The 17,382-nt window shown below is 39.6% G+C and overlaps 1 pseudogene; it reads left to right on the forward strand.

The window, feature by feature from the left end:
* Positions 1-8,767: 8,767 nt before the first annotated feature.
* Positions 8,768-15,665, forward strand: LOC118915914 (tubulin alpha chain-like 3; annotated as a pseudogene).
* Positions 15,666-17,382: the final 1,717 nt, after the last annotated feature.

The following is a 17,382-nucleotide window of genomic DNA, read 5'->3' on the forward strand; positions in this document are numbered from 1 at the left end:
TTTAATTCCTTTTCAGCATCTGGGGAGAAGAGAGGTAGAAAGTAATGACCGAATATGAGGTGTTGTTATTGGTCACATACACACTAAATTATTCATGTGAGAGAAATCCCAGTTACCAAAGGAAATGGAAATGTGTTCTCAGGGCTCTCTAGAAAACCAGTAAAACCTAATTTTGAACCCTCCTGGTTCCCAATGGGGAGGAGTGAAAGTGCCTTCATCCTCTAATTATAAGAAGGCAGCAAAAGGCACAACGTCAAATAATGGACCTTCTCAAATAATGAAGTTGTTAAATAGCACATTCTTTGAATTTAAATATTGCTTTTTATTGTATCAAAGTCTTTCAAAAATAACTTGTCCTTTGACACTTAGGAATCTATCCTAAGAAATAAAATTACATAGGCACTGAAGGGTGGCAGAATATGCCATCCTAAAACATGGTACTGTAGCATTAGGATTATTTTGCGCTACAGGCAGTTGAAGAACACCAGGTGCAGGAAGGGCATTCTGACCTCCCTTTTTTTACTAAAAGCAGGAGATGAAGATCTGTTGTGAAAACTGCCCTTTCTATACCTGGAGGAAAGAAGCGTTCTAATTCCTGGAGATGGGGGGAAGTCAAGGGAGAGAGAATAACGTACAAACAGACCTTATTAAAACAACATCTTCCTTTGGTCTCCTTATATATTTTAGTTACTTTCCCACAATTGCCTCTCTTCATTTGCTCTAGTATATAAATAAGCATTAAGATTTTGCCACTCCTGTGGGTCTTCGTTTTCCTATGGAGCTCCCTTGTTTGTGTGAAAATCCCATTACTTTCCTCCTATTAATCTGTCTTCTGTCATTTTAACTGTCATGCCCAGCTGGACACCCAAACAGGGTAGAAGTGAAGTTTCGTTTCCCCTACAACATGAAGATATTAATGGCATGGTTGTTGTTTATGATATCAGAAAGAGTAAATAAAGGCAATCTAAAAAACAATGATAGGGAAATGGTTAATTATGTTTGAATCACTGGAAAGAATATTTGCAGCCAATAAAAATTAACTATGAAGTGTGGAATAGAATAATACGTTGTAATTTTTAAATAAAAACATGGAATGTAGAAGTATATCTAGTATATTCAGAGTTATGAATTTAAGAGATTTAGTAGGAAAAAGATGAGATCAATGAATTAAAATGTCTCCATGTGGTCAGACTTTAGGTGTTAATTTTTTTTACTTATATTTCATAATTTTTTAATTGTGAAGTGTTGAGCTTATATTACATTTATAGCACAAGGTAAAGAATGTTTAGTTTTAAAAAGGGAAAGAAGTTAGGGAGTAAGATGCCCATAGTTAAGAACTACCTCTGTTCTGCCTTATCATACCCTTACCACCAAATTAAGAAGGAAATATTGCTTTGTAGCAGTTAAAGTAAAACAATACAGAAATGTCCTCTAGGGAGTTGGTAAAAAATTTATTTTCATAACATTTTGGCACTAAAGTTTCAAAATATTATCAGTGGAAGCAATGGGGGCAAGGGTAGGGATAAAATAAGGAGTATTGAAAATGTGTGTGTGTGTGTGTGTTTTGGGGAAAATATTTCTAAAGGACTAAAATACATATTATGGAGATAACATATGTATATAAACATACATAACTAAGTATACACATTAAAAATTTAACAGTAACAGTGAAAAGTACTGAAAAATGTCTTACAACTTTCAAACCACTAGAGGAAAAATTGTGGTACAACAAAAAGTCAATCAATCTATCAAATAGGAGGAAAATATGGAAAAAACAGAAAAGCATAGTTGAAAGCATTAAGAAATAGAAAACTTCTATTAATAGAAAAACCAGCCAAATGTAGGTAATCACAATAAAAGTGATTACATTGCATTTTCTCATTGAAAGACAGAGACTCTCACTATTTTTAAAAGAGGCACATCCAAAACAAGTTTAAAAATAAACAAATGGAGTTACAGCTCCAGTAATATGATGCAATAAGTTATCGAGACCAATTTGATTAAGTAAAACAAAAAATGCTGACTAAAGTGCAAAAGAACATCTTGAGGCTTTGATGAATAAGATAGTAAAGAATTATTGGGCCAAATCTTGAGGAAATGAGAAGATAAGTGAAGGCCAGAAACTCCGTTTATGTAAAAGGTACTTTCCAAACAGGGAAATTTCAGTGTTCATGGACTTAATTGGTGCAAGGGAGAGGAATCAACGCCCAGAGCCCGATCCAAAAGTCTCATAGGAGACTTTTCACCATACAGTTCAACCACCAAAATACTTTCAGAATAAGGGTAAACCCACCCACTTTCTCAACACCCATGACAACACAAGGGGGTTTTCCTTGGTAGTGAGCAGGGCTGGGCATTAGGAGGGACTGTCTCTCAGAAGCTATGACCACAAGCTGGCACTAAGACCAGTGGGCAATCCAGAATCACATCACTTGGATGGTCTGAAAATTAAACAAATATATTTAAACGGATAAACATCCCTTAGGTGTCTTGTTGAAAATGCAAATGCTCTCTGGAGAACTACACTTTTATCCCAGACTACAGAGACTTCCCTCAAATAATTTTTCAAGGAAAATCACTAGCTCACACACAAAAAAACCAAGCAGATAAGGAAAGAAGCCACTGCTGGTAAGAATCAGAAGACATAATTGACAGAAAAAAACAGACCTGCAAAGATTTTGTATGAATAATGAGACAGAAACGTTTACAATTACTGTATCAAAAGAAATAAAAGACAAGATGGAAAATATCTTCAGGAAGTACACAATTACAAAAAATAAGTATAATGGAGCAGATTTGAAAAAGAACTTAGAAGAATTTGTAGAAATGAAAAAAATACAGTAATTCAAATAGAAAACTCACTGCATGACTTTAAAAGATTAGATAAATCCAAAGAAAGACAGTGAGTGAACAGGATGATAGTTGGAGAAATTAACTAGAATGTAGCATAGACATTCAGATTGGAAATATAAGATGTGAAGGACTCTACAAGGTACAGCAAAAAGGTCTAAGAAAAAGGAGAGGAAAGGGAATATGGGAAGGAAGCAATATTTAAAAAATAGCAACTGAGGACTTTCCAGAACTCAAGAAAGACATGAATCATCAAGCCAAACAGATCATGAAACCCAGCGAATCCAAAGCAGAGCAAATAAAAAGCAACACACATAAAGACACATTATGTAAAACTAAAGAAACCAAGAACAAAGACAAAAATTCCAGAGTAGCCAGAGAGAAAAGACCTTAAAAGGAACAAGATTTATACTGACAGCTTCTCATTTGCAACAGTAGTCTGAGGAATAAATACCAGCATTGAAATCTACCCAGTGAAATACCTTTCAAGAATATGGGTGAAATAAAGATATTTTCAGGCAAAAGCAAAAAAAAAAAAAAAAACACTTTGTAACTGAAAGATGCTCTCAAAGAAAGTCTAAAGGATTTACCTCAGGCCCAAGTAAGAAAAGTAAAATCTGAAATGGGAGAAAGAATAAAAAGCAAAGAAAGTGGTAAATATGTGGTCGAATCTAAAATATCGTTTAAACCAACAATATTACCTAGCAGACAAATATAGGACAACAATAACAACAGCAACAAAAAAAAAAACAGAAGAATCATAAATGGAATTCAATTATTCTAAGGTCTCAGAAAAGGGTATTGTGCAAGAAGAGGGTAAAGATATCGATTAAATTTAGATATGTTGTAATATCTTGGATAATTGCTAAAATTGGAATTACATAAATTGTGGTCATTGTGTCTGGCTTTTTTCACTTAGCATGTTTTCAAAATTCATCCATGGTGTACCACATATCATTACCATTCCTTTTTACTGCCATATAGTATTTCCTTGTATGGATATACCACTTTTATTTATCTATTCACCAGATGATGAACATTTGAGTTATTTCCACTTTTGCCCTTACAAATAATGCTGCTATGAATGTTTGTTTACAAATTTTGTGTGGACATATGTTCTCATTTCTTTGGGGTAATGAAGCATTTTTATTGTTCCTTTTTCCCTTATTCTATTTGAAAGCTAAACACTCCATTTCTATTTTTAGCAATTATCCAAGATATTACTACATATCTAAATTCAACCAATATCTCTACCCTTTTCCTGCAAAAGATAACTTAGGATATGAGGACAAACAGCACAGAAGTAAACACTATATCTAAACGCAACTATATGAGTTATTGCATTGAATGTAATGGACTAAATTCTTCAAGTTAAAGACAAAAATAGAAAAAAATCATACTGTGTTTACAAAGGACACATAAAAAATGTGAGGACAATGAAGAATGGAAAGAATGGAAAAATGGAAAAAGTGGAAAAAGATATTCAAACACTAACCAAGAAAACTACATTAAAGTAGTAATTCTTTATTAATATTCAGTAATATTAATTGTAGTTCAATAGTGTTAACATTCAATAATACAAACTTTAAGGCAAAAGTCCAGTTAAGATAGTTATTTTAAAATGGTAAAAAAGGTTCAATTCTGTAGGAACTGTAACAATTTAAAATTCACATGCTCTCAATACCATATTCTGAAAATAGATAAAGCAAAAATTGTCAGATAAAGAAATAATAGACAAATCAACAATCATAATGGGAAATTTTAATACATCTTTAAAAATAATCAGTACTCAAAATTCTAACTACACAATAAATGAGTTTGATGTAATGGAGATGTATACATCTCCATTACATCCAACAACTCCAGAATACATATTCTTTTCAAGCATTCACAGAACATTTTTAAAAATTGACCATATAGCAGAATATAAAGGATGCCTTAAGTATATAAAGAGAGAAATTATTTAGAGTATGTTCACTGAACTTAATGAACCAAAAAAAATGTATGATATAATTAAAAATAAAATAAATAATAAAAACCTAGACGATCCCCATATACTTGGAAGTGGTGGTGGTCCAGGTGAAAGGGTGAAAGGTAGAGTTAAAAAGACCACTTTTTTGGTTTGCTTTATGTATTAGGGATTGTTTGAATCTTATTTAAGGAATAGATATTCGTACAGTACTTAAGCAATAGAAAGAGCTCCTTGCTGGCACAGCAGATTCTGCTCAGACACTTTCCTTTCCCCATAAATGCTTCGTACATTCTTAATTATGTGAGGTGGATATTTTTTTAATGCATTTGTTATTTTCAATCCAGGGATAAGCTGGAAGTAATTCATCTACAGTCGTGCACAAACTTAGTTCAGGCTGTGTTCAGGCCCACCTCCACTACTCTGAGACTGAACTGACAAAACGGCGAAGAGTCTGTACTGCTTTAAGTGGAGCAGGTGTCTCAGTCCGCAGGTGGGGTCATTTCCTGCCCTGTGATAAAGCTGACCTGGGTGCACTTCTCCGTCACTCCTGCGGGCAGTGGAGCAGCTTCCCGAGGGCATGGTAAGTGGCTACTGTACTCCTAGGGTGCCGGCGGTGTTACTTTCCTGTAGAAGCAGGTTTGACTCCGGATTTGGCCCTCTTCCCACCAAACAATTCTTTACTTAATTCTTAATACGTGAGAAGACATTTGGTTCTTGCAATATCAATGTTGGGTGCAGATCTGGATAGGCTCTCCTCTATTCATCTCCACTTTTGCTGCTTTTGGAAAAGTTGTTGATCTGAAGTTGTTCACTTAATTGAAGTGCTGAAGCGAGCACTTCTACTTCCTTCACTTTCTGTGCTTGTTTGAGACCTGGTGTGCTGATATTCCTGTAGGAATCAATCGTTTCTTTTTACTATGCTTTTAGAGTTTCTGGGGACTTCTGACCCAAGTTTCCATTTCTAAGCTCATAAATGCCAGGCAGGGTAAAGTGCAACATCTTCTCTGTCCTCTCTGGAGTTCTTTGGGGACAATAATGACGATAGTTACTTACAGTGATTCCGTTCGGGGCACCTTTTAAGATCTACCGTCTCTTTAATCACTTATGTGTCAGTAACAGAAATGTTTAACATCTTAGAATTTTAATTCTTAAATGGAAATCTTTCAAACTGCTTTTTCATCTTTGATCTTCTCACCCCATTGGACTCTCTCTATGACATTGTAAGGATGTTTAAATTGTTTTGCTCTTAAAATTATGCTTTCCCACATGAGGGATGGAAATATCCTGTCTTAAGTTATCAATGTCAGTATTATGGGTGTGATACTGTATTATAGTCTTGCAAGATATTTCCATTGGGGAAAATGGCTAAGGGGCACATGAGATCTTTCTGTATTATTTCTTACAACTGTGTATGAATCTGCAGTTCCTATTTATCTAAAAAAAAAGTTAATTGGAAGATTATGCCTTCCTAGTAATTCAAAGAAGCTTTGTAGTAGCATTTATTAATGTGCTGTGAGTTACCAATGCTGATATTCAGTGGGCATTTTACAGTCTTAGAGTGTGACTATTATTTTAACACATAGTTTGGAAAGGAGGGAAGAATAAGGTGAAGACGGCCTTCGGATATCTTGGAACAGAGTGATGTTGTAAGCTCAGTTGCTTTTCAAACCAGGAAGGGCAAAGTTGATTCTCCTTGGGCCAAGTATTCCTGCCAAATTAAAAAAAGACAGTATCACTCCTCTGTCTGAACTATGTGGGTAGCAGATCACATGCAAAGCAGCAGTTGTTTTTTTATGTTGGCACTGTGAGCACATGGCATGCGTGCATCCCACATGACTGGGTGGTAAACAGCTGAGGAAGACTGCTGTAAGAGAAATCTACATGTACATGGTTTCAATGATGTAGAGACACAAAATGCCCCCTAACCTTTAAATTTTTACCTACATCTAGGGATTTAGGTGAGTCTGATCTGTTTACAGTAGCTTACAATGTACCGGGATCATTTTAAGTCCCACAGCTGAAAGGAATGAAACTGTTCTTTGCAGATAGGGGTGGTAGAAAGCTGTTTATGATGGAATGTATTGTTTTGATTTTTATGTGCCAGATAAAGGTGGGAGTATTGATTGGTACTAAGTGCATTGCAAATTGAGTTCACAACCACTGTCATGAGAGACTGATAATTGCAGAGAAGTAACACAAGAGGGAAGCTCTGCTCAGGTAATGAACATGAATTCTTCAAAGAGGAGAGAGAGCTGTGTTGTGCCTTGAGAATCAAGGAAGTACAAGGTTTGATGGGGCTGAGCACGAAGAGAGTCCAAGTCAGATTGCAGGGGTGTGACCAGCCAGAGCTCCCTCCCACCTGCGACTGGTAGGCTTTTTGTAGCTGAAGCTCAGACCTTGGGAAAAGAGGGTAGGGTTACCTAGCACATCAACAGGCAAACCTCCTGAAGGGCCCTGGTGATGCAGAAAATGGCCTTCTCACTCTCTAAGACCTCCTGTGTAGACTTGTTCCATGACCCTGGCAATCAAAGCTCAATGATATTAAAGTCAGTGATTGTAATCCCTTCAGATTTTTAGGATTTAACTTTTCCTTTCCATCTCTTAGATGTCCACTAAAACTGTGTCTGTTTAAATTACAAAAAGAGTTGTTTGCTATTTTAAAAAATGTGGATAGTGATTTAAAAGTGGGTTAGGAGATGTGGGGGCTGATATGGGTGAAGGAAAACAATGAAGTTTAAACCCAAAAGACCACTTTCTACCCAGATATAAATAGAGTTAATACTTTGCAATTTTTTCATTAAGGTATCATTGATACACAATCTTATAAAGATTTCACATGAGCAACATTGTGGTTACTACATTCACCCATATCACCAAGTCCCCTCCGCCAATACTTCACATTTTTCAATACAGTTTTCTATGCTTAGTTTTAAATGTATTTCACATACTTTATATACAATCAACAAAAAGCTTATATACTCTGCACTTAATATGTTATGAGCATTTCCCAACATGCATTTTTGGGGATAAATATTTAAGATAATATTCATTAAGGTAATATTAAGGGTAATAATGCATAACATACTACTGTATTGATGATCTTCCTTCCTTTAAATGCCCAGCAGTAGGTGAATGATTAAGTTGATGTTTTCACTCATTTAGTTAATAAAACTGTGAATGCCATTGTGCCTAATCTTTCTGTTTTAGATTATTTCTTTCTTTTGTAATTCATTTGTTTATGTCGTTTGCCTGTTTATCTAGTAGATGTCGCAAGTGTTTCTTTTGTAACTGATGAATATAAAGCTGCTTTATATATAACCCTTATATATGAAGGGCTGTATATAAATCAATTTTTGTATGCATCAGTATTTATTATGGTATAGAATTTTTACATTTTGGAGTTGTTAAATCTGTTGCATGTTTCCTTGGTGAATTTTTCACTACTTTAAAAAATCTTTTTTTTACTTTTGATATCATTAATATACAATCACATGAGCAACATTGTAGTTACTAGATTGCCCCCATTAATTTTTCACTACTTTTAAGCTTAAGCCATCCTTCCTTATCTAGAGCATATATGAACAGTAAATGTAAAAATCTTAAGATATGAAAAGGTAACATCTTTAATTTATCTGTAGTGGGTTTTAAACTGTGTCAAGGCTATACATTGATTTTGGTTTTATACCTTTCCAATAACTAGCTAATTTTGGGGGGGGTAAGACAGCTTGATTTTATACATGTATGGTGTATAATATATATATAGTCTTAACTTGTTCTTAGCCCATTACACAATAGGTGCTTAGTTTATGTTGTTGAAACTTTGAATGGAATTTTTGTCCTTAATTCAACTGTTCTTGTACCCTGGCTTTTGGTTTCCATGAGACACCTTTAATTAGCCTTATAATACATTTCACCAAGGCTAGCTTGGTGTCTGAATGCTGAGTGATGAAGCTCATGTTATCTGAGAAGGCCCACTCAGTGCTAACTTACTGTGGCTTATTTCAGAGGGAGTGCCTTTCCATTCATATTGGCCAAGCTGGCATCCAGATTGGGGATGCTTGCTGGGAACTCTATTGTCTGGAACATGAAATTCAGCTGGATGGCATTGTTCTCAACACTAAAAAGGATCAGTTGGAAAGTGCTAGAATGGATAATATGGATGCATCTTTTGATACCTTCTTTTGTGAGACAAGAGCTGGGAAGCATGTGCCCAGAGCACTCTTCATGGACCTGGAGCCAACTGTTATAGGTAATATAAGTTTAAGTTCCAGTGCACTTTTCAGGCCCACAATCAAAACAAACACACCAAGTATCCAATTGTGGGATTATCAGATTATACAAATCTATCTAAAAGGCGTCATGTGGACCTTTTCCAAATTTAGAGGATCACTCGATGGCACTTATGATGAGCAGCATGGCAAACACACCCAGAGGGAAGACTGGTGTAGCCTTCTTGTGTGGAAAAGCAAATTAATTCTTAATTTCTCCACACACATCTATCATAACAAAACTTTTAATTTTCTCCTGGATTTCAAAGCCAATTGCCAGAAGCTTCTGACAAAGAACCTGAAATTTTACATTAGCTGCTTATAAAGGGTAGAATATTTTTAAATGATCCCACAGAGGCAAGGGGCCAAACAAATCTAATTGTGGGAAAAATCAATACAATTCTATTATGATTAATGGCTGCATTTGTAGTATCTTGTGCAAAAAACACTTGAAGTGGAGCTAGAGCAATAATCCTGGGTTGAGAAGTGGCCACAGTATGGAGAGGAGGGTGGATTTGGATTTGGGACTATGTATTAATTAGTTATCGCTGTGTAATAAACTAGCTCCAAGCTGAGTGGTTTAAAACAATAATGAACATTATTTTGTCCATGAATCTGCAATTTGGACAGCGCTCAGAGGGGGCAGCTTCTCTCTGTTCCATGTGGTATCAGCTAGGAAGGCTCAAGTGGGACCTGGAGGATCTGCTTTGAAAATGGGTCATCTACTTGGTGGCCAGCTGTTTCAGGCTGTTGGCTGAGAGCCAGGCCAGGGCTGTGGGGGACATGGGCCTCTCTGTGGCCTGCTTGGGCTTCCTCACAGCATGGCACTGGATGCCAAGAGCAAGCATCCCATGAGAACAAGGCAGAGGTTCATTGTACTGTAATAACCTAGCATTGGAAGTCACACAATGTCACTTCAGATATTTTTACATAGTCAAGGCGGTTACAAAGATCTACCCTGGAAGGGTTATAAGCCTCACCTCTCGATGTGGAAATAGATGGGTTCTAGAAGCACATGAGAGACGAAAAATCTTGCTGTGGCCTCCTTTGGAAAATGCGATCTGTACATACTGGACTGATTGGAGTCCATTTCCCTGTCAGAACAAAGAGTCCACCAGAACAGTGGATTGATGTCCACATGAAGGAAAAGTTAGAAGGTTTTATTGAAAAGGGAAGTTATAAATTGTCGAGGCCAAGATACTTCAATAAAGATTTAGTGTTTACTCTGGTAGATGCTGTGAAAGAATTAAAAATAAGGAGACATTGATAACTTCAAGAACAGAGGAGACTAGTACAGAGGTGAGGAGGAGCAATTACAGTATGTTCTGATTTGAGTTATAAGTATCCTCAGAGAATATCTGAGTTTTTGTTTCAGACACATGGGAGTTAGCTGGAGTCTGCTGTCCCAGGAACCTGAGCAGGGTGGAATATGTCCCCAGAAGACTTCAGTAAATGTAGCTGAAGGAGCCATGTGAGAGGCCACATCCCAGTATTAGGAATATTGTAGCAGACATTTTAATTTGTGCCAATTAACAGACACTAGGCATATGGGAGGCTTAAGGACCAAGATCAGAAGCTAAGCAAGTAAGAGAAGAGACAGGCAAAGACCCAGAAGAAATTCCCTAATCCTTTAGAATATAGCCTGGTAGGAGGGTGATTTTGAGGGTCCTGAGCTGTCCAAACGAAAAGGCCTAAGGTCCAGGGTTTAGGGAGGAGGCCCTGGTTTTCCTTGTTCTGTCCAGCACACGTGTCAGGCACTGTTCTTGACATTGTAGGCACGTATAGTCTCAGTGTTCATGGAACCCACAGAGTCAGGTGCAGACCTATAAAAGCCAAATAGGGTACTTGAAAGCTGACTGGGTAGTCATCAGATGTCTACTCCTGAGGGAACAGCATTTGCAAATTCACAGAGGTGTAGAGGAACATGCAGCCTAATAGTTCAGTGCGGCTGGAATGGAGGGTGTGGGCAGGAGGGCGATGAGAAAGGAGTCTGGGCCATGGGCCTGGTAGCGGGAAGTCAGGAATTTGGACAGAGAAAGGACCTTGCAGGGCACAGCTGTAAGGGATGGAGACTCAAGTGGAGAGGAGCTAAATGGCATTGGAGGTGAGGCAGCCAAAAAGTCATCAAATAATTGTGTTTAAAAACCATCAAAGCCCCTGCAGATGCTGGTTGAGGATGCTGGGCCAGGCACTGAAGTCTCCAAACAAAGTGCTAAATGGAAGGAAGTTAGAGTGGCAGTTTGGTGTGCATATGAAGCAGGCTTCTTTCGGAGTATACAGTTGGGTTTAGGAATTCACGGTCATATGCAGGAGAGCATGGTGCACTGAGAAAACTGTCTTGCTCTTAGAAAATTAGAGCATTTGCTCTTAAGCAGTGAGCTTCTCCTACTAACTATAGATATCTGGTGCCAATGCCTGGGAGGCAGATCTGCATAAATACATGCCATGAGGCCAGTGTTATTATTGCTTTGTGTAATTGTTGCTATGTGGGCCCTGTACCATGCCCTGTGAACTTGTTTAATCCTCATAACTCAGTAGGGCAGGTCTTGTTAATATCCTGCTTAGTGAGATGAAATAATTGAGGCATAGATTTGCGAAGTAACTGCTCTGTAGTCAAATGAGGAAGGCAAGATGTGAACCCAGGAAACTAATTCATGAACTCCCTCTGTAGCCTACTTAGTCCACTAAAACTGCTGAGTGACTCCTGAGGTATTGTGCTCTTGGGCATTCTACAGTGGGGGATTGGGACCCAGGCCTCAGACACACTGTGTTCTGCTGTCTTCTCATGCTACCCAGGCTTTGAAGTCAGTGAACTAAGCACAAGTTGCACTGGTTACATTCAATACTGCCAACATCTTAACACCAATTTCCCTGTATCACACATTTATGTGAACTGCATTTGAGTCTCTTGGGTGTTTGAGTTGCCATATGGGCCTTCTTTGTTAAAGCCTCTATTAAAGTATATGGATAATACAGATTGTCATGCCTTTCCAGTGTACAGTTGGCTGTTTGTAGATAGAAATAGTTGTCTTAGAATGCCAAGGTACCATCAGGTGTGTAGTGGGTGAAATAGTGTCTCCCAAAAATCTACGTCCACCTAGCACCCCAGAATATGACTTTATTTGGAAATCAGGTCTCTGTAGATGTACTTAGCTAAGATGGGGTCATACTGGATTGGGGTAGTCCTAAATCCAGTGACCTGTGTCCTTATGAGAAGAACACAGGAAAGAGGGGGTACCTGTGCAGGCAGAGACTGGGCATGTGGCTGTAAGTCAAGGAACCCAAAGGATTGTCAGAGTCACCAGGAGCTGGACAGAGGATGGAATAGTCTCTCCATCAGAACCTCCAGAAAGAACCAGCCCTGCCCATGCCTTGATTTTGGACTTCTGGCCTCCTGAACTGTGGAAGAAAAAATGTCTCTCGTTTGAGGCCACTGAGTGGGTTGTAATTTGTTACGCCAGCCCTAAGAGAGTAACAAAGGGGCATGATGGGAAAACATACCATCAGTTTATAGGGAAATGCTGGTTCCTTTCACTAGCCAGAGGAAGTCTGGGTCAGCAGTTTAAATCCATCCCTTTCCCACCATGTGGGGGAAGACCGGGGATCAGGGTACAGGGCTGTGCATGGATCAACAGGGGGCTGGCAGCTGAAGGGTGTGAAGCACACTGACCCTCCCCTCCCTCAGCAGATGGCATCCCTGCTGGCAAGTACCGCTCCCTCTTCCACCCCGAGCAGCTCCTGAACAGAAAGGAAGACGCTACAAACAGTTATGCCCGAGGTCACGGTTCTGTGGGGTCAGGGATCACTGACCTCGTGCTGGAGAGGATCCGGGAGCTGGCAAGTGGCTCCCTTCTCCTTAGGCAGGACCACACCCAAGAGCCTGGGGGTCTGCAGGCACTTCCCCAGCAGCCCCTGTGTTTCTGGCCTCGACGTCACACCACCCAGCCTGCACCCTGGAGCCTCCTGAGGCTGTCACAATGGGGAGGCGTCCTGGTGTTGGAATTGAGTGGCTTTGCTACTTACGAAGGGCAAAAGTACCCTCTTTACTTTCTGTAAAGCCCCATCTTCTTTTTCTCTCTCGTTAGACTTATGAGGAAACGTGTTATGTCCTCGCTCCCTCACAGCTTTATTGAGATATAAGTGATGTGTAACACTCTGTAAATTTAAGGTGTACAGAGTGATTTGACACGTGTATACACACACACACACACACACAGTGAAATGGTTACCACACTACACTTAACCACCCATCTGTTCACATGATTACCTTTCTCTCTTTTTTTTATTTGTAGTGACGATATTTAAGATCTGCCCATCTAGCAACTTTCAAGTATATAATACAATGTTTTCAACTACAGTCACCATGCTGTACATCAGATACCAAGAATCCCAATTCATCTTCTCACTGAAAATTTGTGCCCTTATACCAACATCCCCTGTCTCCCTGACCCCTGTGCCCCTGGCAACTACTTTCTCCTCTCTCTTTCTACAAGTTTGGCTTTTGATTCCACATATAAATGAAATGATGCAATATTTGTCTTCCTCTGACTTACTCCATTTCACTTAGCACAAGGCCCACAAGGTCCATCCGAGTTGTTGCAAACGGCAGGATTTCCTCCTTCGTGTTGAGAGTGCCCCATCTACTCTTCTGCTGCTCATAGTTTATCTGTTATCCAAGACTTCCAAAGCATGTTAAAACTTGTCATTTCCAATAGTGACCACTGTTTGTAAAGTTAGCTCGGGGAACACCCCACAAGACGACTCTGTTTACTAACAGTTAATTCTTCTCCAAGGACCTCTGTCTGGAGAATTCCTTATCCAGTAAACATTTTGGCATTTGGCATAGTCCTTAGGCGATGCCATGCCTCCACACAAGCCCAGTAGGCTAGGTGTAGAAGTGGTATGTATCTACTGGGAGAGAAAGTGATAGTTTAACATTTGCTAGTCATTTTCTCTTCTTTGTTATTGATAAAGACCTTGCTTTAGATCACATACAGATAAATCCATGAATGGTAGTGAACGACAGTTGAATGTTTATGTTTAACTTGGAATAACACTCTAAAGTGCTTCCCCCACTACAGAACTAGGCCCTCGAATGTGTTCCCTCATGGATGTTTGTCTGGTCTTGAGCATGGTAAAACCAGTCCTTTCTGAAGGTTTTTGGTTTTTTTAGGAACTTGTATCGCCACCACCCTGGCTTCTGGTTAACTTGGCTGAGTTCTCACATCTCATCCACTTTCCCTAGGCAGAACAGTGCAGTGGCTGCAGGGATTTTTGATTTTCCAAAGCTTTGGAGGAGGCAGCGGATCAGGATTTACATCCCTCCTACTGGAGCAGCTCTGGGCAGAATATGGCGGGAAGACGAAATTGGAGTTCTCTGTCTACCCACCCCTAGGATCTCCACTGCTGTCGTAGAGCCTTACAACTCTAATCTCACCACCCTGTTCACCACAGAGCACTCGGATTGCATCTTCATGGTGGACAACGAGGCCATCTATGACATTTGCCATCATAAACTTGGTGCTGAACGCCCCTCTTATGCCAGCATTAATAGGCTTATAGGTCAGGTGGTATCTTCCATCACGACTTCCCTATGATTTGAAGGGCCCTTGAATGTGGACCTAATTGAATTCCAGACTAACCTAGTACCTTATCTGAGAATACATTTCCCCATAACAACCTCTGCTCCCATCATCTCTGCTGACAGTGCCTACCATGAGGAGTTCTCTGTGTCAGACATCACTGCTGCTTGCTTTGAGTCTTCCAACCAGCTGGTCAAGTGTGATCCTTGCTTGGGGAAGTATATGGCCTGCTGCCTACTCTACAGAGGAGATATGGTCCTAAGGATGTGAATGCAGCAGTTGCAGCCATCAAGTCAAGGAACTCTGTGCAGTTTGTAGATTGGTGCCCCACTGGTTTCAAGGTAGGCATCGACACTCAGCCCCCCATGGTGATGCCAGGGGGAGATCTGGCTAAGGTCCAGTGGGCTGTCTGCTTGCTCAGCAACACCGCAGCCATTGTGGATACCTGGGCCCCCCTAGACTACAAGTTTGACCTCATGTATGCCAAGGGGGCATTTCTACATTGGTACATCAGAGGAGACATGGAGGAAGGTGAGTTCTTAGAGGCCAGAGAAGATTTGGCAGCCCTGGAGAAGGACTATGAGGAAGCAGGGAAAAGTCTCTGAGGCAAATGTGACTGACGGAAATGAACATTAAGCTGAAGGGTCATGCTTTCCTTCCAAGACATTATACATTAGTGGGTAGAGTTGCCTTGATTGCAAGAAAAAGGAAATCAAATCAAGCAAGATCCCCAGCTCCACCAAAAATTAAAGGGGCAGTGTTAATAAAGAGCACATTTTTCCTTCTCTGTCCCTGGATCCACCACTGCTACTTGGGAGGCTGCAAGGTTTTTCTTTATTCATTTACGTATTTGCTTATTAACATTCATTAAACATTCATTAAAAAATTCCTTTAGTGTATATCCTAGAAATTGAACTTATGAGCATCTGCCACACATAAGTGTTTTTACCACTTCCTGGATGATGAAAAGACCATAGAACACTTCACCTTCGTTTACTACCTTTCTGCTTTTTGTGTATTGTTACATTATAGTTTGATGCTCTGTGTATTTTAAACCCTACAGACATTGATTACTATTGCTTTAACCAGCACCATTTGCTTAGATTTGCCCGCCTGCTATGTGAAAGGTACTCTTCATTCCTTCCTGTATTACCATACTTCCAACTGGGTTCATTTTCTTTCTGTCAAAATAACTTCTTTTTCTATTCTTACTGTGGACCTGGGGTTGAGAAGACATGACATTTGACTATCCAAAGAGTGAGATCACCTGAGATGAGGATTTATGTGCTAGTTAAATGCAACCTTGGGGCAGGGACCCTCTTATTCACTGGGTACCTATAGGATCAGGCATGGGTAGGTACTCAAATGTCTTTTAAATTGAAAAGTGCCAGGAGATGATCTTATCCACTACTTTATTGAATACCACCCATGTGACTTTACCATTTTATGTTCCTCTTCAGTCTCTCGGTAAATTAGGTTGGATCTTCATATACCCTCTACCACCGCAGAGGAAAAATGCTCCCCTTTCTAGGGCCATTTGTTGCTTTTGAAACTTCACCCTTTGACTTACCTTCTAGAAGATTGCTCCTTCAGTCTCCATTGTATATTCTCTCTCCTTTTCTTCACTGATTTGTTTTCTTCTCCATACCAGTATGTCAAGGTCCCCTCATTCAAAACAATCAACCCTTTTTGCTGGATTTCACTACTCCCATAATGTGCTGTCACATCTGTCCACTCTGCCAAACATTTCAAAAGGATATGCATTCCATACTGCTGCCTCATCCTCTGGTTACTCCTCAACCTTTGTAACTTGGTGTCTTCCCCGCCATTCTACAGAAACTGTTATCTCAGAGACCACTGATTGTACTTTATTTATTAAAACAATGACTCTCAGCCTTCAGATTTCTTGACCATAAGCATTTGGTTATTCTTTTTTCTTGAAACTTGTCCTTTGACTCTTGTGGCCCTACCTGGTTCTCCTCCATCTGACATCTCCATGGACTTCTCTTCGGCACTGTCTTTTCCTAGTGGAGACACCTTGGCCCTCTTCTCTGGCCCTTATGTATCTTATTCACAACCTCTGTGTGGGGGACATTGTGAACTCTGTTTTCCTTCTCTCTTGAGTTTTATACTAGAATTCCCACTTACTTGCTACACCTTTCCTCCCAGATGTATTGCCTACACTTAAACCTCTAAGAATTTACCAATTTCCTCAGAAGAAATCTGCTCTTCCTTTAGCATTCTCTACTTGCCTATTTGTGTCATCATCTCTCATAAGCACATTCTAAGTGATGTCATTTTTCACTGCTGTCTCTTTCTTGCTCTCAACATAGAATAGGTGCTGTCAACTCTACTTCTGTTATGTTTCAGGCATCCATTGCCTTCCCTTTCTTCCCAGTGCAGTCATCCTAGCTCAGGTCATCAAATCCTCTCTGTAAGTAGTGCACCAGTCTCTAAATGCTTTTCTGCCTTTCACTTTGTCTTCCTGATCCACCTGTGACTGAACATTCGGAAGCAGAACTTGGATCATTCTGTTAACTTAGTCAAAGCTTTAAAAAGTCCCCCATTGTTTTAAGCGTAAGTTCTGAACTCCTGCACATGGCATGCAGAGCCTGTACCAACCAGTTCCTGCATAATTTCCTATCCCATCCATTACTGTGTGATCCTGCATTCCATGCATCCAGACTGCTCGCCATTCCCTAAGTCACAG

This window comes from Manis pentadactyla, chromosome 3 (assembly GCF_030020395.1).
Source record: "Manis pentadactyla isolate mManPen7 chromosome 3, mManPen7.hap1, whole genome shotgun sequence".
Lineage (NCBI taxonomy): Eukaryota > Metazoa > Chordata > Mammalia > Pholidota > Manidae > Manis > Manis pentadactyla.